This window comes from Thunnus thynnus, chromosome 15 (genome assembly GCF_963924715.1).
Source record: "Thunnus thynnus chromosome 15, fThuThy2.1, whole genome shotgun sequence".
NCBI lineage: Eukaryota > Metazoa > Chordata > Actinopteri > Scombriformes > Scombridae > Thunnus > Thunnus thynnus.
In genome coordinates this window covers 21970982-21996190 of record NC_089531.1, presented here as the reverse complement: position 1 = coordinate 21996190, position 25209 = coordinate 21970982, and the positions used below count along the sequence as shown (strand labels likewise).

Genomic DNA, 25209 nt, shown 5'->3' with positions numbered 1-25209 from the left:
TCATTTGTAAGATCAAGTGGAGTGCTGTGGTGAGAAAGATCCACTCTTGGGTTTCTGGGTTGGAAATTAATGTGCCGTATAAGTTGCGTGTTGCTCTGGCTCACTGATAATTCTCTATGTGCATCATCGCGTCTGTGAATTTCAGTACATCCTCTGATCAGTTTGCAGCCCTTATTCGGTAGTCAGTATAACGTCAACATCAGTTATACTGCTTTCCTCTTACTATGCCACCCAAATGTCTCCCTCAGGCTTTTTAATATCAATGAGAGAAAGTTCCGAGGAAAAGAATGTAGGAGAAAAGCTTTTCAGAGTTCTCGGTAGATTCTTTGAGCTTGGAGATGCGAGACGACAATTAGCTTTGTCAATTTTATAACTGTGCAGTCTGACACATCACACTGACAGCCATACACTCTGCCGTCTTGCCTGAGATGACAGCTTCCTCCAATTACCCAGGTGTCCGGCAGCCATGTTCCCTTTGTTGCTTTTTAATAAGAGCTTATTACTCTGCACAGAAAAACAAGACCGTACTATTCGTTGCAGAGATCATTTGGGACTAAGCAAGTCCCCATCTCAATTTACTATATATGAACTGTTTACTTGAATTCCTCTCAGACAGCCTGTGTGTTTTCTTAGGAAATATAAGTTAAGGTATTACAGCTTTAGCAGGCTAATCTGTTTTTAAACAGCACTGATAAACCAATACATAAAGTATGTTGTGGCAATCGATAATTTCCTGCGCCATACACTTGTACCTTTTTTGCATAAAAACTGTATTTGAGAAATGATATGATGATAATATAATCTGTCGACTTTTTTGGGTTTTTTTTTTATCTTTCCATAATTACTTTCCCTGTGTTTGTTGATGCCAAGGTCAGAATCTCTTTTGGATCAGTCCACTCAATTTCCTGCTATCCCTTGTTTTACTGTGTCAAGCTGGGATATTCGAGGAGACATCAAAGCAAGAGGTTTACCCTAGCAAATCTCCCCAGTGTGCTGGCCTGGGCCTTGGCTAATATCAGGCAAAATCCACCCCTCTGCTGTCCCAGAAGACATTGGACCAAGGATGAAGGGATTGACTGATGAGAGGAAGTGTATATTTGCTCTGTCAGTTGAATTTGTCAGCAGGGGGGCTGGTTTACTTACTGCAGCGCGAGCACCATGGGAAGGCTAACTCACTGTAATTACAAATAAATATCAGAGAGCTCAGTCCATGCTGGCATGTCTTCAGGCCAAGCTCTCTAATCTGGGATTCATGTTGTCATGAGCCTATAAGATTATGGAGGTACAGTATAATCAACTCGAATTTGAGAAACCATTTTTTTTTTTTTATCGAATTTGTTTTTCATTCTGAAATTCTGCAGTAAGCCATATCTCTCCGTTTTCAATCATTGCCATGCTGAAGTTGCAAACTTGTTCTTGTAAGAAATGGCAATAATAATAATCTCTTCAGCCTTTCTTATTTCCCAAATAATGCAGTGGTTTAATGAATAAAGGAAGCAGAGAAAAACCAGACTGATAATGTGCTTGTGAGTCTTTTGAATAAGAGAAAACTTCTCATTATCTTAAATAATGAATGGCTCAAAAGAAAAGCTTAGCTCCATGATAACAGTCAACAGTGAATCTCCAATTACCACCATCCTTGGCTCATAACAATAGGACAATATCTAATGGGGAACTGTCAGCACTCTGCGGCATGATGGGATAATAATATCGCAGGCTCATCAGAAGGAGATGCACAAACATTGAAGCAGACTTAGAATCAAGTCTTCCTTTCCTCCTCTCTCTATCTCTTACCCTCCCCATCTCTCTCTCTCTCTCTCATTGCAGTCAACTTGAAACAAGAAGCCTTCCCATGTGTGACTGTCAAATTGATTCATTAGCACATTTGTGTAATTATTAGTGTAATGAATGTCGAATCAGTGGGTAAGGGAGCTATTGATGAGGAAGCTGAGTGAGATGTTTTTATTTTGTTTCATACTGAAGGTGTTATAACATGCGTGAAAATGAAAGGCAGTTACACAAACGGATAGCATTGATGTTTAAACAGTATAAACAGTGCATTAATCCAAACAATGGAAGAGGCGTTTTTGTTTTTTTCTTTCTTTGCTTCCAGTTTTACTTCCAGGACAGAGATGTCAGGGAACAGTTGATGCTCAGCAGTGTGTTAGCTAAGCTGAAAGTGTTACAAACTGTAGTAGTTAGCTCTTAAAATCTTTCTTTGGAAGCTTTCAGTATTCAAGACGGAGAGATTTATATCTATTTATAGCAAATGCTTCCTTAAAAAGTATGTTAACAATATTTTTTTCATGACTTGAAAAATATTGTGACATGTCTAGTCCAATCCACAACTGTTATCTTTACTAATCATTATGTTTGTTTTCTATGTGACAACTATGTATAGGTTAGGCTCTTGGTGATAAAGCCATATACTCTGCAGCTCCCTTCAGCTCTGTTTGACTGCTGCACACATTAAAAGCACAGATGTTCTCATTCTTCATTCATAATCTCATAATGTTCCTGTGCATTGCTCAGTGGTGCCTGCTTTACACAGAATTACTCTCCGGGAGTGAAAATGGGATCGCTGTTGTTCATCTTTGGAGCTGTTTCTAGACAAACTACTATGAGTGTAATCTTTGTGGTGAAGGAACATGTCACCCAGTGCAACAATGTGGCCCCTTGGCGTGTTTTTAATAGTTTTTGGACAACACCGGAGGTCTGCAGCACAGATATGAGATTTATCAGGCTTTGGGTACACAGACAATACTTGTAAGTTGGATCAATTCATTGTTGGTTTGGTTCTGCACAAGATATTTGTTGACAGTAAGAAAAATAAAGAACACAATCCTTCTCACATTTCTATCATGAAATGTCTTCTTCATTCTTGTTTGCCCAGGTTTACTGTATGATATCAAGGCTTACTCTTTTCAGACACTAGAACAGTTCTGCAGAGAGACTGGGACTGAACCAGTTGCAGACCAGGAGATGGAAGTCCAGCCCTCTTGATGACCTCCTGCATGTTAAAATATGCAGTCCACTCAATTTCCTGCAGAACCTTCCTCCTTCTCCTGCTATGAGGAGCAGCCTTGGCCGGACCCCTCACATCAACACACATCCCTGTAACAGTGCCCAGACCACGAGTTCCATTAGATCAGGGGTGAAGAGAAAGGTTGATGATGAAGATGTGAACAAAACCCCTCATCTCTCCAAAAGGGTCGAGTTTGGAGAGGAGGAAAGGACATTTTAATAATTTAGAAGCTGTTGTATCATTTTGATGTCTGTCTGTTTCTATCAGTTAACCTTCTATATATTATTTTGCAGATAAAGCAAGTCCATTCACCTCCAGCACTACCTTTAGGTTAGCACTGCTTGGAGGAGCCGCCTGTCCCAGTCACTGAACCACGGCATGAACCACCAACTTCAAGTGGCAGAAGCCAGACCCAGAGTTGCATCACACCAAAGGTTAAGAGGAAGATGACTCATAGTGAAGATGCTTATAATTGTTTTGAAACAAAGTCTGACCACTGTGGAAGATCAGATACCAGGAAAAGAGTCAGAGAAGGCCATGCAGGTAGATCCACCTCCAGCAGCAGCCAGGATTCTACCAACATTCATTGGATTCAACCTGCTTGGAGGAGCTGTCAGGCTCAGCCCCACTGCCGTCCTTCAAGCTACACCCAGACCAAGAGTTGTGCAGGACTGAAAAGAAAGGCAGTCTATGATGAAGATATGTGGCCCAGAAAAGCAACTTCTGCTCACTGGTCAGACAATCACAAAAAATGTTCTGTAGTATGTTTAGAGGAGGACAGGAAGAGAAGAGATGAGTAGATTTGTACTGGAGCTCGATTTGAACTTAACATACAATATTTCTCTGTAGCTCTACCGAGACATTAGTGTGTTTAAAATCTGAGCGTTGATGTTATGTCAGTGAGAGGAGGACAAACAAACACTACCATCGGGCCCCGTGATCATCACCACAATTCCATTTGGACTACCAAGGCTACTGCGGTCTGGTGGCGTTTGTAGGATTTTTCTGTTTCTCACACAAGCAAAGCCCAGTTTTCACTTGAAAGTGTTAACAGCATCACAAGCCATCAGTAGGTGCAGAGCGAGGTGCAGACCTAAGAGCCATGCTAATAGGAGTTTTTCCACCATCACAAGAAACTTTTGAATAGGTTCATTACTGTCACACAATGCCCCGACCCAGCAGGCTTTGCTCTTTGTGACATTTCTGACATGGCAATGGCCTATTCATTCAGTCAGGTAATAAGCACTCGACAGGGAGGCACCACTACAAACTGCTACGTCCCACTTCACTGCCGAATTGAAAAATAGCTCTGCAAACAAGACAGTTTGAAAAGCCACGTTGCCATAGTGACAGTGGCACTCTGCCCCCTCATTTTAATAGCGGCGATCTCAAGTGGCTGATCTTTACGTAGGTTTTATAACATTTTTACATCCGGAGGAAAAACTAACAGTTTCTGCCCCCTTTATTGTTTCCTTTAAGGAGAAAAGTGTAGGTTATTTAAGTGATTACACATCTGATTATAATGTTCTTTGCCACATGGGAGGTGGTAAACAACAGTCAAGTGTCTAGTATTCATCAGACACACATGCTTCTTATTCCTTAGCATAGCGTATCACATAACAATGACACACTGCATTCACTAATACTCAGAACAAAGCCTGCCAGTGAGGTAGAAAAATCATCTTTTCTTCTTTTTCAATAATCTTAGAATTTTTTTTTGTGTTGGTGAAAATAAAGTTGAAGTTACTTTACAGATAGATAGCCATTATCTGTATCGATTATTTACTGTAGATAATGGATCCAGATTCTGATGCAGTCATTAGAATTTTAATGTAATTACCAAATGTTCCAACAATTCAAAAAGCAAAGCATGTCTTCATGTTGAATTGAATGGATTGGATTTAATGTACTTGACACCTAAAATAGCCAAAAATGTAATGACACCTGCTTTTGTTTCCCTGTCATCATTAGATCCTGTGACCTTATTATTTCTGCTCCAATTCAGTTCTCATGTTTTTAACACAATACACGAGCGGAAGCGAAACAGCGTCCGGGGGAAGTAATCAACTTTGGGTAGGGTCAGTAACATGATCAGATGAGCGCATTGTTAATTCTTGATGAGGATTGCACAGCACTTGTACTCCCTCCCCCTTGGAGTTGGAGGCAAGATAAATTATGAATAAGGCATCCATAAAACATGCACTTATTTATGGAGATTAGGGGATATTTAAGACATTTCTAATTAAATTCAGCTGATCCAAGGTGTTTGCCAGAAATCCCTGTAGCTAAGGCTTATTTTAGTTATTGTAATGAGAGAAGGGCAGCAGGGAGCAATAAAAAGGTAGCAAAAGAAATGAGTTTGCATGTACAAAAACATGTTTGCCTCAGGTATTATAAAAACCATTTTATTACCCCATACATCAAATTGTTTTGTCTCCAACAAATCATGGATAATATTGATTTAACTTTTTAACCCCAGGATACTGTCCATCACTATGATTCTTCTTGCTAAAATAATAATTGAATGAATAAATGGTTTTGAATCCTTTGCACACATTCAAAAATGGTTTCAGGCAGACAATATTGATGTGTTTTTCCTGCATATTTTTTGCAGATATAGGGGTTTAACTCAATCTGTTACTTTGCCTCAATGACCATACAATACTCTGAAATATTTATTTTCGTTCTTGCATGTGTTCTCCATGTTCACACATGCATTTTTTATCAAAAAAAAAAAAAAACACAACATGTTTATTTCAGCAGTGTACACAGTGTGCTCATACATAAATCTGTAAAGCAAAGTAAACACACACTGTGGGGCTCCAGCTGCCCAACATATTGATGGTGAAGTGGAGAAAGTTCAGGCATTCTCTGGGTAAGCAGAATTACTGTTTTATAATGTCCTCTGGCTTTATACATGTCCAGCCGTGTGGAAGTTGATTGAAAAATGGCTATATTGTATTCCTGATCAGTTTTAGATAACCTGTGAAATCCGCACTGAGCGTTATTCCCCACTGAAACCTCTGAAGAGAACCAAACTATGCAGCAGAACCAGCCTCTCTATTCTCTTTCTCTATCTGTGTTTGCAATCCAGTGCATATTGCATTTGATTTTTCGATTAAGTATAGTAACTTAGAGAGTGACAGTTTAATGCATTTACACTCCTCTCACATGGCCAAACCCACATCAATAGAGCTCAACATTTGGTTTCCCCACTGCCTTTATGCTGTGATTATGTGTCTCTCTCTCAGCTGTTCTGGCACTTGCATTTAAATGCTGATGACAGATTTGGACCAGTCCAAACACTACTGAGAGATGCTGGCTTCTATTGTGATTACATGACATTTGTGCAGAGAGACATAATAATATGAAATTTAAAGTTAAAACCAGTCGTAGAGGACAAGAACCACAGAGCTCCAAATTTTTTAAACATATTTTCTTGGCTTTCGCCGCTTACATTGTGTCCAAATTGACAGGCTTTATGGAGACTTGTAGCAGCGCCTGGTGATGGCTGTGAGGCGACGAGTATATAGTAGCTCCATTTAGACACTTCAGAGAGCGCTGGAGAAAATGCAATCAGCTATACTCTCTGTAATGAAAAAGCTCCCAGCCAGCTGCCTTTGTGCGGGCTGGTCGAATCAACACGCAACACCAATCCCGAAGGGTGTGATGCCTACTGGATACGGTGCTTTGTTCACTTCCTCAGGTATTTGTAAAATCAAACTATCAGTCATTCCACTTCAATCACACTCCTGCCACCAGTCAGCCCCAGAGTGGATGAAACAGCAGTAGCACACCCACTCAAATCTCTTACAAGTGTGAGTGAACACCCCCTCATGCTACCCCGTTCATGTTTAAAAGTAAAGGCATCATTATTTTTCCCAAATGTTATTGTAGGTCTGCAGGAGAAGTGGAAGGCAGAGACAGAAATTCTCCAAAAGCAAAATTTTAGTTATTTGTCATTGTCAACAGCAACATTGTGGTTGCGTTAGTGCTGAGAAAAGGCCTCAAGATATGTGGATTTCTTTCACAAGCAGGGATTGACTAAAAGTGAAGGCCAACTCTCTGAGATCCAAGAAGACAGGGAGGTAAGACCCTACATCATTCTCTCTCTTTGTGTCTGACTTACTGTGCACTTACACCGCTGTGTGTCGACAAGTCACAGAGCAGCTGTCTCCTGTAGTCAGTGTGATTACTGCTCTTTGTATATGTTTTTTTTTCCATGCAATTACATTTTTTGTATGAAAGAGAAAAGAGAAAAGAACCTCAGTGGAATTAAAATGAATAACATATTAGAGCCATTGTGTATAGAGTGAAGAAGTAATATTAATGGTGCTTATAAAAGTCACAGTTTAACTGTGGTGGCATAAAGTTAATCCATACAGTATTTTATTGTCCTTGTGAAATTATTGCAAACCATCAGTCTTTCAGTCTATATACTTCACAGCATCAAAAGAAACACTTCAACCTGATGAGCCAACAGCTTTACTTTCCAAGGATTTTATTGTAGAGTAGTCAGGCATTATGACACTATTATGTGATAGTGTAATTAAAGCAAGTGGCCAGTTACTACATCCTAATATGGTAAATATGGCGCACAGGCTTTAGGAAGGAAGCAAAATCCATCTAAAAGAAAACTTTAAGCACTTTTGCAGTCATCTACCTGTTTGAAAATCATTATCAAAAGGGTGATAATGAGTGAAAGAAAGGGTAATAAAGCAAGCCTCCAAGCTTAAAGGTTATTGATGCAAAAATGAAGCAAGCAAAATATTCAATAATATGATCAATATATGTATTCCTGACCTCCCACACACTTTACCTTTGACTCTGGTGATCCTACTCCTTCCTTGTTTAAGAGTGTAAAGAGTCCCCTGCCACTTGGACAGCAGAAAAACATGCATTGCAGATGGAAACAATGTAAGCACTGCACCAAATAATTATTTTTCATAAGGTGGCACCACTTACAAGATTGTCATTCCTAAAGTACAATAACCAATACCAGTCTTGAGCTTTGGATTCATCTGTAAAATTGTGGGTTGAGAACTGTGATGACTAATATAACAACAAATGTGATGGACCAATTTGTCAGAACAGTCAGAAATATCACAATGTTAATACATTTCTTCAGTTTGACAGGCCACTATTTTCTTTTTAAATCTCTCCATCTATTTATTGGACATACTGACCACCTTCTCTTCCCTCAAAATATACAACATGCCAGTGTTTGCTGCCATTTCTATCACAAAATAAACAAAACGTAGCCCAGCTCAGCCTCTGGGGCTCATATTAAATAGCAGTGTTACTGTGTTATGTGGATAACCACACTGAGTAAAGCCCCAGACAGCTCTTTTTTTTTACTTCAGTCTGTGTTTCAGATTTGAAAAGGTTCTGAGTTTTATTCAGCGAGGTTACACAGATAACAAAGTAATCCTGCTTTGTGAGACAGGCTGCTTGGTTTCTATAGTAACAATATGCACTATCTCTGAACTATGAACACAAAGCATCATATGGCAAAGTTATGTCAGCCTATACTTTGTCATACAACTCTTTCAGCTTTAAATTGAAGTTGGTTTATACTTTTATATAATGCCAACATAAGAAATCTTCAGTCAACACAATTTATTGAGTAATACAATGGCGTATTGTAACATAAAAGAAGTTTTGAACCACTGTATATACAAGTATGTGTGTATTTTAACATGCGGGAATGTCTTTTACTTTAATATTTGTCTGTAGGCTATTTGTGAGTGTAGGTGCATACTACTGTATGTCCTCCAAACAAGGCCGGCAGTCAAAAAAAACTGATTGCAGCCACTCTTCTGTCTCTCTCTACTCTGCTGGCCTTCCAGCTTCCTGTGCTGCAAAGGGTTTCCCCGTCCTGCTCTCTTGAGCAGACTCACTGAGTGGAAACTACAGACATGCCCAAGGCCTGTGTTGTCTCCTGTCTCCAACTGGTCTCTGTATCTCTTTCTCCGCAGACAACAGATGCAACCAACAGAGACATGCATAGTGAATACCAGGATTTGCCGTGTGAAAACTCAGCTGGACCAGTGAACCGGGCATCAACCTACAACTGTGGTGAAACCAGAGTAGAGAACACAGGCTGGGAACACATTGCACAAAGGACTATAACAACTGCAACAACTGAAAAAAAGGTCTGTCCAAATAATTATATGTTCAAATGTGAATGCATTTGTTTTTAATATTAGACAGCAAATAGTTCTACAGGTTATAGCCTATATCATATCTACTAATGTAGTCCAAGCTCACAAGTCCACCCATTACCCTTTTGGAGCTTTTAACCACATATTAATAGTTGGTGTTACTGTTGATAATGAGTCCCTGTAACTTGAAGCTCACCATCCTCAGTTTGGTAAAGCCACATCTGTACCAGATGTCATGTGGGGTAAAAGATGCTGTCAGGGCAATCTTCTGCAAATGGCAAATGTTTCATGAACAAATAATCTGCAATTGGTAAAATGTTGAAATTTTTAGTCAATTTTTAGATTAATTTGTCTTCGGATTCAGTCATTTTTCATACATCACCTTGCTAAAAAGCATTTAATATTTTCAGCCTGTTGGAACGCTGTGTCCTTGACTCTTACCTTGGTTTTGAGCTGTGTCCTGTTGGTCAAGACAGAAACATACAATATATTCAACCTGAGGGTGAAGACCTAGAATCTTTGAAATGGTTCTGTTCACCCGTCATACTGACAGATGCTTGTTTTTGTCGACTCCCTGCACATCTCTTCTCCTCCATTTTCCTTTTCCCATTCTCTTTTAATGTGCTGGCCATTGTCAAACCCCCTTGTGTCTCCTTCCTCACTCCAATCTCAGGCCTCTATACTTTTTCATCCTGTCCCCTGAAACCACAAAATGTCTGTCACATTTCTCTCTTCCATTCCATCTCCCCACTTTTCTCTCCCTTTTTCTCCTCTTCGCTCAACATCTCATCTCAGTTTTTCGTCTCTATGTCCCACCATCTTATCATCTTTGGCCTCTAGATTAGATTTCCTACCTATTAAGATGCCATGGATGCCAGAGGGGAACGTTTAGATGAATCCTCGATCACTAGAACACACATACAGTAGATATTGAACACATGCATGTTGCACACATACACACAAACACACTTGTCATTTTTTTATACAGACATCCCTTGCCAGAGATAAATATGTCATTCATGTATCACTATACTGCCTGAGGCCAAACTGTTAAGGTGCCTTGACACTGTTCATCATCTGGGAACCTGAAAAGACTCTCTCTCTCTCTCTCTCTCTCTCTCTCTTTCACACACACACACACACCCCAAACTTTATTTCCTCCTCTTCCATCCCTCTTTCAAATAGTCACCCAGAACACCCAAACAGATTAAAATCATTCATAATGATGAAACCTGGTTGTAACACCTCCATCAGTGTGGCCATTGTCGTTCAACAAAGCAGACACAAAAAAGGTTTTTGTGCATTCTTTTATCTGTCTTATGCCCTAACTAGCTTCACTTTTATCTGGAGACCAGGCACAATGCCCAAAAGACCAGATTGGCAGAAATATATGTCTCTAGCAAGTTCTGAAGGGTCAACTATGCAACTGGAGGAAACAAATTCCTCCAAAATATCCCAAAATGAACCAAGTCAGGTGGGCACAAGTTTGTCCCACAACACTAAATGACATTCTGAAGATGTAGCTCGATGTCAAGTTGGTTGAAGATGAGGTAGCTTGACTCCATGTAAACCAAATGTTTCATTTCACAGTAAATAATCATTTGGCAAGTGTGGAGCTGCTGTGCATGAGTCCATCCCAGCTGCTCTGCAGAGCATCAGAGGAAAGAAGCCACATCAGTCTCTCAGGTGATAGATTGGAAATCAAAGTTTTAATCATACACTCTGGGCTGTTGCCTGGCAACAGGCCTCCCCTTGCTGAACTTGTCTATTGGCTGAGGAGAAGCAAAGATGAGAAGAAGATGACGAGCCAAACAGGGAGCATGGGGAAACTGAGCTGAAATGTTTGACATGTCTAACTGAATGGGTTGCAATCAAATATGTATGGAGACAGTGATAACACACGGCACTCAATAAACAACAAAACTAGTAAAATACAATTAAAAAATATACTGTTCAGCTCATTTCTGTATGCTGTTCGAGAAGCTTTAATACATGTGAACTCCAGCAAACTCTCTTCACAGTGCTGCCTTCATTTCTCCTCTTAGTTACAATGAAGAGGATACATTTAGTCATCATTTTACCTTTTAAAGCAGAACAGCTAAAAAGTATTACCTCTATTTAACAATAGAGCCCAAAGCTTTGAACACCTTCTTAGAAATTACATTGCAGCTGCATAAGGCACAAGCAGAATCCCACATTAATATGCATAATGTTGCCATCACGTTCCTGTGCATATTTCCTTCTGTCTATTTCACTAATAATGTGAGCAGCTAGCTGTGTACACTTTGCTCTGTCTGCACACATTTGTACAGTAAGATAAGAATAGTAATAATAAGAATTCCTTCAGACTACAACTATATGTTGTTGTGGTATTCTGCATTTTGTGAGATTTCTTGAACATGATTTAGCTGTAGCTATCTTTTCTACTCTTTACCAAACTGGCCCTGCTGTTTGATGATTATGGCTGTAGACAGCTATGAGGTCGCCGAGGTCCAGCCCTTGGTAATTATTTCCTAAAATATATATATAAATGTATGTATGAGCCAATGAGCCACCTGCAGGGAAGTTCTAAAAATAGCATGAGTCACCAGTTGAGCTCAGTCTAAAAATAACCTAAATTGTCTTTTTTTTTTCAATAACACTTGCATGAATGTAGAAAATAAGTATTTTAACATTGCTTATAACATTTTAAAAACATACATTTTTTTATGTATGTGTAATTTATAACTTTGATCCCGTCTGGGGTCAGTTTAGCTTGACATTATATCGCACATCCCCTCTTTTCATGCATTCGGTCTATGCCAGCTAGCTAGCATAGTTACGATGATGAACAAACTAGGCATGCAGTAAACAATTCCAGAAAAGTGGAAGAAAAAAAACATACAACTTTCACGAGCAGTAGGAGGAAGAGTTTTTCTTTACAACAGTGAAAGAAAACAGTGTCTCATTTGTGGGGTGACTGTGGCGACGGCGAAGCTGCACAACATAGAGAGGCACTTCAGTACATGCCACAATACCTTCAATGCGCTACCTGCCAGGTAGCTCATTACGGGTAGAAAAAGTCCATGAGTTAAAGGCAGCTTTCAGCAACGAGCAATCATTTTTCACTAGGCTGGAAAAAGTCCCAAGCAACAATGGAAGCTTTTTTTAAAGCTGCACATTTTTTGACAAAGAACAAGAAACCCTTTGCGGATGAGGATGTATTGTGATTGAGATGAGAAGAATGGGCCCAAGTCATCTCCGCTCTCTCCAACATCCAATTGAGATCAAGTACGATCGCCAGAAGAGTGTCAACTGTGTCTGAGAACTTGACAGAGCAGCTGGACTGAGATCTGAGTATATGCATGTGGTTTAGCAACCAGAGCGACAGGTCAGTGGACACCATCAATATGGCGCAGCTGGTGGTGTTTGTACAAATGGTGTTCCATGATTTCTTCAAAAAAGAGGAACTCCTGACACTGCCGCTCCTGAAGGCAACAACAAAGGGAGTTGATATCTACGACACTGTGAAGGGCTATTTTGTGAAGCAAAAGGTACCGTTGGAAAAGCTGTGACAACTGACAGTGCCCTCGTAATGACCCAGGTGACCCAGATTTCCCCAAGTTTCTACATTACCACTGCATTGTTTGACAGCAGGCCATATGTGCAAAAGTGATGGGCTTTGATCACGTAATGAATGTCTGTCAGGTGAATATGATGACCTGGTGCACACTAAAATCTTATGGATCAGCAGGGGAAGGGTTTTGCAGAATTTTTTTTTTTTTTAATCACTTCTGAGTGAAATCAAAGAGTTCATGGAATCCAGAGGTGAGGGCGTTCACTGCTTCAGGACACTGAGTGGATACTAGACCTTGCATTTCTAACGGACATCACTGGGAAACTGAACCATTTGAACTGTGAACTACAAGGCAAAGGTAGGACTGTCTCTGACATGATCAGTGCAGTAAATGCATTTAAAGCCAAGAACATTTTCTCTTTGCATTTACATAGAAAGAAATAGCTGCACTTTTCCTCTGTGCAGTCAGTGCTGAATGACAGTGCTTCTGCATCTGGGGCCTTGGACAGGGCCCCAGATGGGCAGGAAAGTACTCTCAACTCATAAATAGACTTGGGCAAGAGTTTGAAGACAGGTTCTGTAACTTTGATAAGCTGGTGCCATATGTCATTCATTTCAAATCCTTTCATGCAATGGGCATGACATGCACTGCTGAGCAACTAAGCGCAGCATTCAACTTGGATGCGGGTAGAGATGGAAATTCTCACATTGCAAAGTGACATTCACCTCAAAGCCCACCAGGGCTCACCAAACTTTTGGTACCTTGAGGATGCAAAAAAGTACAAAGGTGTATACACAGTAGCTATGAAAGTTGCCTGTCCTTTTGGTTCAACCTACCCCACCCGTGATATGAAATTCATTAAGAGCAAACACACAACACACCTTACTGATGCATATCTAGAAGACTCATTCAGAGTTTCACTTGTGAACAGTATGCAATGCCAAGCTTCCTGCTAAAAGACCTTTACAGACCAATCAGGTGTTTACAGATATTTTCTTTTGAAACATCAAAAAACAAATTTAGGAACTTTAACTTTAAACTCTAATATTATTGAAACAGATTAATTGGTAAGATTAACAGAGAAATCATTAAACTTGCATATTTAAATATGTGTTTTCCTATGATCACTTGGTAAAATATTATTAATAATAATTGTGAGGAATCATTAACACTAATCAGTGAACATAGACACCTCTCCTAATATATGTAGCCTATTAAATACATAATATTCATTATTTAAAGGTAAACCAAGCAAATGTATATTATTTAGGAAGATTATATCAAACAATTAGTCCTCCATAGTACTCTCTACCCTTCAGGTAACTCTCACTCTCAAAAAGGTTGGTGACCCCAGATGTAAACACTAATTAACAGCAAAGAGAGAGGCCAGGCTGAGGGTTGGTTTTCTCATTCTTTACATTGATACATTGATTTGGCTTAAGGTGTGCCTACTCTTTCACATTTTCAAATGCACAGATTTAAAAATGAATCTTACAACTATAGAAATTAAAGCATGGAAAAAACTAAAACCCCTCTAAGTACTCGGATTATTTAAAATGTACACTTACAGCCTATATAGCACTCCCTGGATGTGTTTTTTTTCTTCTATTTTTTTTATTTGTTATCATTGTATTACTCTTGCTATATTCTCATAATAATTACATGCATTTATTCAAACCCTTCACTCGAAATTATCTTCAAGCAGCATAATGTGATGTGTAAACCAGAGGAAAATGTGACCATGAGGACAGAGAACATAGAGCAGGATGGACAGAAGGACAGAGAGGAAGAGAACAGAGAGGAGCAGGGCAGATGGAAGAACAGAGAGTAGGAGAACATAGAGAAGGAGCACAGAGAAACAGGAGTCACTTTACATCCTTTTGATCCTGTGAAATTAAAGAATAAAGTCACACAGTCAGGTATTTACAGATACAGAGAAAACTTGTTTTCTCCAAAATAAGTGGGTGGCAACAGCACAACACAGGTATCCCCATCGGGCATTTGGAGAAAAGCAGCTAAAATATAATGTCCTGTGAGAGAAAAAATATGAATAGCTTTGTTTCTCACCTCATGAAGATGTAGCCTATTGTGCTCATTGCCTTGCCTTTAAGGTTAAGGGTTCCAACGTCAGCTTCATTACAAAGGGCTTCACTGATTGGGAGAACGTTATTGGTGAAAAGAGAGGTATTATCCCGAGCTTGACAGTGGGGCATTAAAGAGCCACTGAACTGGCAGAAAACTACCTGTCTGTAGTCCAAGGAAATAAAAAGAACATTGCCTCATTTTTAGCCAAAAATATGATGAAAAGGTTATGGCCAATTGTAAGAGTCTCTTATCCATAATTGACATAATCATGTGTCTTGGCCAGAGAAATGTGGCATTCTGGGGGAGCTGGGAGGGGGAAAGTGAGAGTAGGAACTTTAGGCACTTTTTTAGTTGGAAAGTAGAATTTGATTCCACCCTAAAGCAATATCTGCAGACAGCACCCCAAAATGGAAAGTACCTTTCCCCCCAAACTCAGAATGAGTTAATGGAATGCTGTGCAGGGGAAGTCAAAGAGACCCTGTCTGTACTTCACCATATTAGTTGATGAGTCCGTGGACATAAGTGGGACTGAACAGATGTGTCTGCTACGTCAGTGAGGAGGAAGAAAAAACTGAGATAAGAGAGGATTTTTTTGGTTTCTGCCCCTTACTAAAAGAAGACGCAGCAATAATAACTGAAGCCATTCTCAGAGCTCATAAAGTGGGGTCTTTAGGCAACCTTCCTTAGGGGTCAGTGCTATGATGGGGCCACTACAATGAATGTAAAAGTGAGTGGGGTGCAAGAGAATCCAGGAACTGTACCCCAGGGCAGTGTGCACCCACTGTAGGAGCCATACGCTCAATTTGGTGGGGGTGCATGGCTGTTCTGACATTCCTTTAGTGAGGAACACCATGTACATCATTAAAAGGATCGCTGTGTTCTTCTTAGCCATAGGTAGGGCTTTGATGGTATGGATTTTTTCTTACTGCTGTGAAAAAGCAGATCTTGTTGCCCATGCCCGGAGCAAGCCGAGCCAATGCATATTCTCCAATGTATCTCCATCTGGTTGTGCTTGGCATTTAAAAAAATTTGAGGTGATGACGGTAATGAGCTCAACCCCGTGGTGGGCATCACATGACCATGGAATTGCGGTAATGCGGTTATCGTCACAGCCCTAGCCACAGGTGCCAGGAAAGATGCCTTGCAGGAGAGTGCAGAAGAGAAGTTGCCCAATCGAGGACAGCAGGGATCCTGTTAATTTTGGACACCATATGAGGTACTGGAGCAACGACATTATGCACTTTCTGGAGAAGATCATTGCTGCACATTCTGTCTTGAAGAGCATGGAGACAGAACCAACTTCCATCTCTGGAAAGGTTAGTAATCTCTGGCATAGTATGGAACCATTCAAAACTATCATTACTGCTGTGATGACCAACCATGTCCTAGGTTACATCCACCCCTTCACCAAACAATTGCAGGCTACTAACTTTGACATCATCAAAGCATATGAGGAGGCAAGAAATGTACTGTATGTGAAGTCATACTTAACAATTATCAGTGATAATTAATTAATTATAAAATTAATAGAATTATTAATATCGGCGTCTTGCACTCACCCAATTCTGTGAAAAACACACGTGTCTTATGGTGGATAAGGGAAACAAAGCAAAGTTTTGTCCGATGTTATCTGATCATCAGATGTGCAAAAAGATGTCGGTGCGTGTATGTGTTAGTCGCAAGGGAGGGAGAAGAAGGAGGAAAAGCGATCATGAGGGGAAAAGAAGCAGTTCCTTTGTCCACAGACAGCATGCGTATGGACATCAGTCTGTAACGTCTGGTTTCTGATCGACAAAGCAACTTACTTACAACACAGCAGTAGTCCCGAGCGGGACAAACACAAAACAGTCTAGTGTGGTGAACACAACAAAACAGGCAGCAAACTTAAAATACTCCTAAGAGTAAGCAGGAAAAATGGACTCGGCGGTCCGTCAACAACACAACAAAAACAATAGCAATAAAGCTAAAAAGCTAAATGCTAAGCAACAAGCCTCACAGGTTACATGTAGGCCTTCTCTGTGTGACCTCGTGGTTTGAGGCCCAACACTAGTGAGCTGGATGCCAGGTTCTCTCAAAGGAATGAGCATGCAGTGCTAGCAGCTAACCTGGTACCAAAAGCTCTAAAAAAGCTGACAGAAGGAAGGGGGTAGAGTTGGTAGAGTGGTACCAAGAAGACCTACCTGACCCAGACACTGTGGAGCAGGAAATAGAATGCTGAAGGCAGTCGGAAGTTTCACTCGGAAGATGTCCCCGCCTACATCAACTTTGGAAACTGTGCAAACAACACAAATGGCCTTCTTTATAATTATTTTTAGTCATATTTCTATCATTATTATAGTTGTTATTGTTATTATTGTTGTTGCTGTGCATCTCTCCCTCTCACACTCTCTCTCTCTCTCTTTCTCTCTCTCTCTCTCTCTCTCTCTCCCCCTCCCCCTCTCCCCCTCTCAACCCAACCGGTCAGAGCAGATGGCTACCCACCTAGAGCCCCATTCTGTTTGAGGGTTCTTCCCATTAATGGTGAGTTTTTCCTTGCCGCTGTCGGCAAGTGCTTGCTCTTGGGGGGGAATGTTGGGTGTCTGTAAATTTAAGAGTATGGTCTAGACCTGCTCTACATGAAAAGTGTCATGAGATAACTTCTGTTGTGATTCGACGCTGTATAAGTAAAATTGACTTGACTTGACTCTTTCCCAACATAAAATGTATGTTGAAAATGTTCTAGTGACAACATATGCCTGCGAGAGGTCATTATCTGCGATGCAAAGGCTCAAAACATGGCTCAGAGCGAGCATGTCCAGTGAACGGCTCACAGGACTGGCGCTTATGCATGTTCATTGGAAAGTGAAAATTGACAAGGAGAGAGTTCTCAGGCGGCGTGATGCCTCTAGCAACAGGAGGATCCAGCTAGCCTTCCAAAAGGTAATGCATGCTGTGAAGAGTAGTATACCAATATTTCTCCGTTGCGTTTGCACTAACTGATCATAACACATGTGTGTCTGTATCTGTCTGTCTTACTTTATGTAATTTCAATGAGCCAACATGTGAAGAAGTGGAAGGAAAGACCATAATGTATGCAGGAAATCAACACAAGGGAGGCTAGTGAATCGCCTGTAGTTAGTGTATTCTTCAACCAAACATCACACACACACACATACAGAAGAAGAGAGAGTAAATTTTGACAAATTGTGCAGCTTTAATGAAAGTTTTCTTGCTAACAGGTCCCTTTGTATGTATTTAATTATAGATAATCAGTTTGTATGTAGTGTATAGGTTGTGTTGTGTTTGTAGTTGTCATTTTGGTATGAATTTTGCTCATCCAGAAATGCAGTAAATAACCTCCATTAAAAGAAAAAATTCTGGACCTCACTATTTTCTAAACCCTGGCTACGGCCCTGCTGATGATCATTAATCATTATCATTCTGGCAATGACTGGAAGAACAGTTAGGAAAAAGAGGAGGCAAAGACATCATCTTGGGAATGATTTTGAAGCGTTAACTTCATTTCTTGCTTGGTCAGTGAATGAGGATACAGACTCTCTCCAAGTGCAGATTTTGCAATAAGAAGAGACAGCTTCTGAATCAGTTCGTTTGTAGCCTGTTGCTTTGGTGAAATAGGAAATTGATTTTGTCTAATGTGGCTGTCCTCATGCCCTTGTGTCAAAATATGCCCAAAAATGGAAATATAAAAGTCTAATGGGCAGATTTGCGGGCAATATATTAAGCACATTCATGCTCAGTAGGATAACACTTTTCCTTTTTAATGATCTCATGGTCTGTCCTCTAGTGCGTTCCTCACAACGTTTACATTTTTAACCCCAACACTGTTAATCCCTTTAGTAAGCTGTTCTTTCAAGTCAACACTTTCATATTGAACATTGCAGCCTCAAAGACTCATTATTATACATTCTATTTATAACACATTTCATACACAATGGCATTTTAAGATGTTTTACCAGTTGCATAAAAGGCACATTATTCCCGTGGGAGTTTATCTCCACTTTGTGTTTATTCCAAGTATGTATAGCATAGTAACAAAATATTGCCTTCCCATGTTTGTACAAGCATATCAGGAATTTTGGTGTAGAAGACATACATTCACATAAATTCCCTCACCCATTAATAGTCCGTATAGAGAATTAAGAATTGGTGTCATGTGTTCATACAGTATCTGTTTGTTTTTGTGAAGACTCAGGCAGCCTTTTTTTAGGAGGATCTGTGTGCTGTCACCAGTGTGACTTACTCATGTTAAATACGTCTAGTGTCTTTTCAAAACAAAGCAATTCTGTGAAACCACTTCTGTGTTCATGGTAAATAAAATAAAAGCAATATAACAAATACATTTACGAATGAAAACTTAACACACATGAAACACACAATATTAGGGTCATTTACACTTAGCTTCTATTGTGTTTTTTGGCCATATGGTGTAGGTAAAATGCTTGATTAGCAAGGTAATATAATTCTAAATCTGGGAGATTAAATCCCCTTCCCAGTTTGGAAGATGTAAAACCTTACTTTTAATTCTATGATTCTTCTTTCCCCATATAAAGTCTGTAATAATAGTATACACTTTTTTAAAGAATGTTTTTGGCGGGGTAATTGGTACTGTTGAAAATAGAAATAAAAAGTTTTGAAGCTATGTCATTTTAAATAGATTGATTCTTCCCATAAAGTTTATAGGAAGATTCATCCACACAATCAAGTCAGATTTCATATTACTGAATAATGAAATATAACTTTCTTTATATATCTGTTACTTATTGTCACTTATTACACATCATAAATATTTGATCACGTGCGCCTTAAAAGCATCTCAGATTATTTCGGGAATTGGTTTATCCTTTTGTTCCCCCTCCACATTTGTCATAATAAAGTTATCTATTTTGTCATCAACATATCTTGTAAACTCTGCATCTTGTAAATGTGCCCTATTCATTCCCCATGTTCGATCGCTCTGTTTATTTTCTGTTGACACAATATGACAAGATACTGGAGAATGATCTGATATCACAATTTCATACATTTTTGAGACCAATACATTGTTGAATGCAGATTTTGAGATAAAAACACAGTCAATTCTTTAATAGCTCTTCTTGTTCTGTGAATAATAAGTATAGTCTTTCATTGTTGGAAATAATAATCTTATTATTTGTTGAAATAACATTTTTCAGCCTTTTTGAGGGTCTTTAAAGTTGAGAGTTGAGATTATTTTGTCACAGTACAGTCAGGCAGTTGTGTTGAAGCTGAGCTGGTGCTGGAAGTACGCTGCTGTACCAACTGCAGAATGATCGTACTGTGTCTTCCCACCCTTGGACGTTTGTACTCCAAAGTCGAACTTGCCAAGTCTGAACTAGCACATATGAAAACTTGGTGTACTTTGTATTGAGAAAGGCCCTATGTCAAAGGGCTTCAGTCTTCAGTTAAAGCCCGGCACACTTCTTGGGGGCTTGGTCGCCACGTGTCACCACTTCCTGTATCTATTGTTTCAGTTTAAAAGCCCTCTAGCATTTCAGACACAGTCCAGCCATACACTAGATTTGACCTAGTTTTGTTTTACTTGATTCTCTCTACAACATCTGTGCATGGTTAAGGTACGGCTAAATAAATGCAACTATGGTTACATGATTTAGGTTAGGAAAGGATCACTGTCATGGTTAAAAATTTTACGAAAGCTTATACTTGATACAAATTCAAACCTCTGGTGTTAAAGTCAAAAGTATTCACCATTCACCACCATGATCAACACAACTCCACTTTTCTCTGTACTCTCTACACTTTTCTGTGCACCTGGATTGTCACTAGTAGTCAATGGTGTCTTGCAGAATGGTCAGTAGGTGATATGAGGGGGGATGCCATCCCCCTTGTTAGTAAAAGGACCAAAATGCATCCCCCATGTTAACTTGCCATCCTTCCTCTCCATCCCGTAGTAGCAGAGAGAATGCAGGGGCAGAGGTGTTGTTTAGTTGAATATGTTAGTCTAGTCTGCCTGACTCATTGATCCTTTATCTGACAGAGGTTTGTGCAAGTGAGAATCCATGGCCCCGAACATGGCTCTGAAATATCAGTAGCCTAACTGTGCTGTGTATTGATAAATCCATGGTGCTTCCCATGGTGCTGAAGTAGCAGATGGATTTGAAATTGTGCCTTTTTCTCTCAGTCCTGCCCTTCTGTCAGTTTCTTCTTGGATCTATAATATTCTCTTAACTATATACTATAGTTCTATACTATATTGTAGCCTATATACTCTGTAGAGTAGTGTCACATTCATGATCAAAGTGACAAGTAGCAATGTACAGTCGCAGAAGAGTGAGAGGATCATAGAGACACAATGCTGCCTGTAGTATTCCTATGATCATTCAATAGAGTCTGTGCTGCTGAAAATACACTCCTAGATCGAGCCACCTCTGTAACAAAATATTTTAGGGGAGACATGATATAGTTTTTACTATAGATGTTTGGTGTAACCTAGGAGTCGAGCAGGTAAGGTGACTGAGGAAATTAACGTGCACTGACCGCACCACACTCAGCTGCTTCAGTTACATGGTTTGAAGTAAAGTTTATATTGTCAAAACTAAATTGTGTTTTGAAAAATATGTCCACATCCAGTAAAAGATAGGCCTCCACAAAATATGTATTATTTAGACTAATAGCAGTTCTTTTAAATCAAAATTATAATTGCAATTATAATATCCAGAATTAGGCTAGGCCTATATAATCATCCTGCAGTCCTAGGGTCAGGGTTGGGCCATCCCCCTTGTTAAAAATTGATGATGATAGATGATTATAAACCCAGAATTAAATAAGAACATAATCCTTGTTGTAGCCCCAGTATAAGAGGTCAAAGCGCTTTTGAAAATGTGCTCTTAAATTGAGAGACAGAGATCCTCATAGTGTACTATGAGGATTAATTTACAAGTAACTATTTGTCTTTGTTTATTTATTAGTCTCATGAATAAGAATGTTTGCCACGGTTTAGTGAGGAAATAATCACAGTTTCTTTATCCTGAGCCTCAAATTAAAAGGATAAAAATGCTTTCATTTGAACATCTTACTCACATGAAACCTCTCAACCCTTATTTGACACATTTTTTTCCCCTGTCAAATAAATGTTCTAATCATGGCAAATAATTCCACATATCCATTTACAAAATTATGTTTCAGCCTGCCCTTCATTCAGAGTACTGTAGTTTTCATATGTAAATGTAAATTTCCTCTCTGTAATATTTTACTCTTTACTTGCAGTAAAAGTCAAACATGCTGCAATCTGGGATAGGTTAAAGGCTGAGTGGCTCATTCTTTAAGCCTGTAATGTTCTCTGTAAATGGGTTTGTATAGGCACAGATGGATATCAAATGATGGCTCAAATGGAGAGTTCCCCCCTGCAGTGACGACTTGAATAGCTTTGACTGAAAGTGAATCACACCATCTCTGTTGCATTCCAAATGCCCCCAAAATTATAGTCAGGAGTTTGTATGAAGTTGTTTAAGATATAGTTCCTGTCATGTGTTATCTTGGAGATTTCTGCATGTGGTACAAAAAGCTAAACTTGAAACGCATCTCTCGCTTTCTGATTGGTTTTTCAGGCTCTCTCATCCTATTTTGTCCCTTTGAATTTTATAAAAATATGGCCAAAACACTAATTTCAACTCCTCCTTGATCCGCCAAGCAAGCAAAGAACACACCCCATATACTTCAGAGCTTAAGAACCGGCAAATAATGTGGAATATTTTACTTTTAACCCTGCATTTTCTAGAAGTGTTGCACAGAAAATTTTTTAGATGACTCTGGCCTGATAAGTTAGACCTGTCATCCCCCCTGGTTTGTAGACACATCCCTCACATTGGCAGAAAACTGACAGGATGGGAAAAGGGCAATAGATGAAAGTGCAGATGCAGCAGCTGGAGTTGACGTCCTCATTTCTTCTCCCCCGGTCTGTTTGATTACAGTAGTGTCAGGGCTGAGCCTTCTTAATTGTATTCAAGATCACCATGTCTCCCTTTGATGATGCGTACGATGGGAAACAGAGGGAGAATCAATCACAGGGCAACCCTGCTCTCGCTCTGCCATACAAAAGGCGAGCAGGCACACGGAGAAACGCACACACACGTATTATTCTTTTTCTTATCTTCAGTATTCTGTATCATATCCTCTCTTTTCTCATTCTCCCTCACACATGTAATTGCGCACACACAAATCCTCAGCTTTCCCTGTTTTCAGCCCTTACATGATGCGAGCAAAAAGCTTGAATTTATCCCTTGCGAGAACCCCCTCCAAGTCTTATCCCTCCCCATTTTTCTAGCACACTTACATATACACAACTGGTAAACATGTATTATATTGGTTTTGTCAGTGTGAACCACAGTGGAAATGAAACTGTGTTAATGTGTGTGTGAGTCATGTGTCAAATATGAAGTGTTCTGTTACAAAAAAAATGTAATGAAGGTGGCCCTGCCAGCAGTAAAGAGGATTCAGTGCGGGGTGGGGATGCAGATTCAATTAGCTTTGCAGGCGCCATGAAATGGTGATAATACAGGCGGGTAATGTCAACAAGCATCAAATCTTTTTCTTTTTTTGCAGAGAGAGCTTCTCTTTCCCTCCTCTCTCTTTTTCTCTGCACTCTGCATGCTTTGTCCTTCACGTATGGTGGTGGTTAGGGTCACTGAGGCCGTAAATCGCTGGTAGCGGGACGTGCAGCCAACGCCATTCATCAATGTAATTAGCGTTCGGCATACGACCCTGCTGCTATGGACATGGCTGCCTGCTTTCTGGCAGGCTATCTAACAGTCTCTCATCCTCCCTCTCCTTTCCTTTCCCTCTGTCTTTTAGTTTGTCTTCACAAAAGGGGTGTGTACACTTGTCACTTGCCTTCACCTGCTCTGTTCGATTGCCTTCCTGCAGTAATACTTTTCATTATTTGTGTGTCTGTATTTGTGTGTGAGGATATGAGAGAGAAAGAGGATTACTGGGTCCTAATGGGTGTGTATGTATAAGGCTGTTGGAGCAAAGAGGGAGCAAGCAGGCCGTGGTATTGTGACATTTGTTCATTTGTCATTTTGGTTGAGTGGTGCAGTAATTACTGCCACTGGGGGCTCGCTCTTGTGTTTGGGGCTCGGCCAGAGAGCAGAGAGTGTTGTCAATGGGAAAACACAGTGGGAGAATTGGGAAAAACGCAGGATCCCTGGAGGAACTGTCTTGCTCTGTCCCCTCATTGATAACACTCCTGTTGTGCGATCAGTTGTAGCCAAAATCACAGTAATTTTTGAGTAAAATTGGGTGAAATAGGATCTGTGGTTCCACAATTTGCAAAGCATAAAACATGCTTATTCTCAGATGCCCACACAAACCTAGATAGACACAGTATGCACGCTAACATGCATAGAATTGCCCAGAGATGGAAATCGGGACATACAAAGGAAAACACAAAGCTACTGAGGATTAGAGCAGCCAAGGCACAGGAACACAGTATGAAATCTTTCCATGCGCTCCTTCCACAAAGACTCTTTTGTAAGGTTGCATAATGACACAATTCCTGTTCTCTCATTCATCCATTTCCTCCCACATCCTCATCCATTACATATCCCTTCTTCTAAGTAGGTGCTTGTTAATTGTTGGGTCTTGGCTGAAGAGGTTACGAGTGTTCCAACCCCCTACAGTGAATGAATGTGGCTTGTTGACTCCAAGTCGCACTGGAGAGTGTGTTCAGAATACCAGAATGCCAAGTCCATTAAAGTGAGAAGGGTTCATTTGTCACAGTTTCCACTGGAGTTGCTGTAATGACCAGGTATGTGGGTGATGAATGGCCTGACCTTTTCCTCCCCCTTATAATCAAGTGTTCCTAGTAGATTCCCATGCTTAATTTGTGGATATCTTGGGTGCTGACAGAGTCCAGTATGCAATACTGAGTATCAAGAAACTGATTTGTATTTGAATATATTTTTTAACATATTAATAAACCTTTAATCTAAGTATATCTGATATGTCTATAGTGTATTGTTTTCATGTCATGCAGCACTTTTTCATGAGTTGGGACTTAAAAACTTAGTCTGGTAAAACACTTAAATTAGCCTTTAGCTAAACTTTTATGCAAATAGCAATTGTCCAATCACAGCCTAGCAACTACTTAGTTTTCCATGTATGTTTTTCAGTAAAAAGCATTCAAACAGGTTTAGAATCAATAACATTTTCTATTCGTGATGACCCCTGCAGTGTCAGTTGTTTGCTGTGTTTGCTGTGCAACCCACCTGGGTGTCTGCTTTGTTTTTGCAGGTGATCGTTAGCACAACTGGGAACACCAATTTTTTTGCTTTGGTTATGTTTCTTTAGTTCTGTGTTTTTGCTTTTATGCACCGTACAACACCCCCAAACATCTTCCACTCAT

The 25209-nt window shown here is 39.9% G+C and overlaps 1 protein-coding gene and 1 long non-coding RNA gene across 3 annotated transcripts in view; both read left to right on the top strand.

Moving 5' to 3' along the window:
- The window catches only part of csmd2 (CUB and Sushi multiple domains 2), a 270669-nt gene extending 267266 nt beyond the window's left edge, over positions 1 to 3403 (top strand). The window contains exon 71 of the mRNA XM_067611354.1: positions 2929 to 3403. The gene's annotated coding sequence lies outside the window, so the exon portion shown is untranslated. The remainder of the gene's footprint in view (positions 1 to 2928) is intronic.
- Positions 3404 to 4875: 1472 nt separating this feature from the next.
- On the top strand, positions 4876 to 11143 carry LOC137197871 (uncharacterized). 2 transcript variants are annotated; one of them, XR_010931527.1, is made up of 4 exons: positions 4876 to 7113; positions 9004 to 9180; positions 10545 to 10663; positions 10780 to 11143. It is a non-coding gene; the product is annotated as an uncharacterized lncRNA (long non-coding RNA). The 2 variants fall into 2 exon arrangements; XR_010931528.1 differs by lacking the exon at positions 10545 to 10663.
- The last annotated feature ends 14066 nt before the right edge of the window (positions 11144 to 25209 follow it).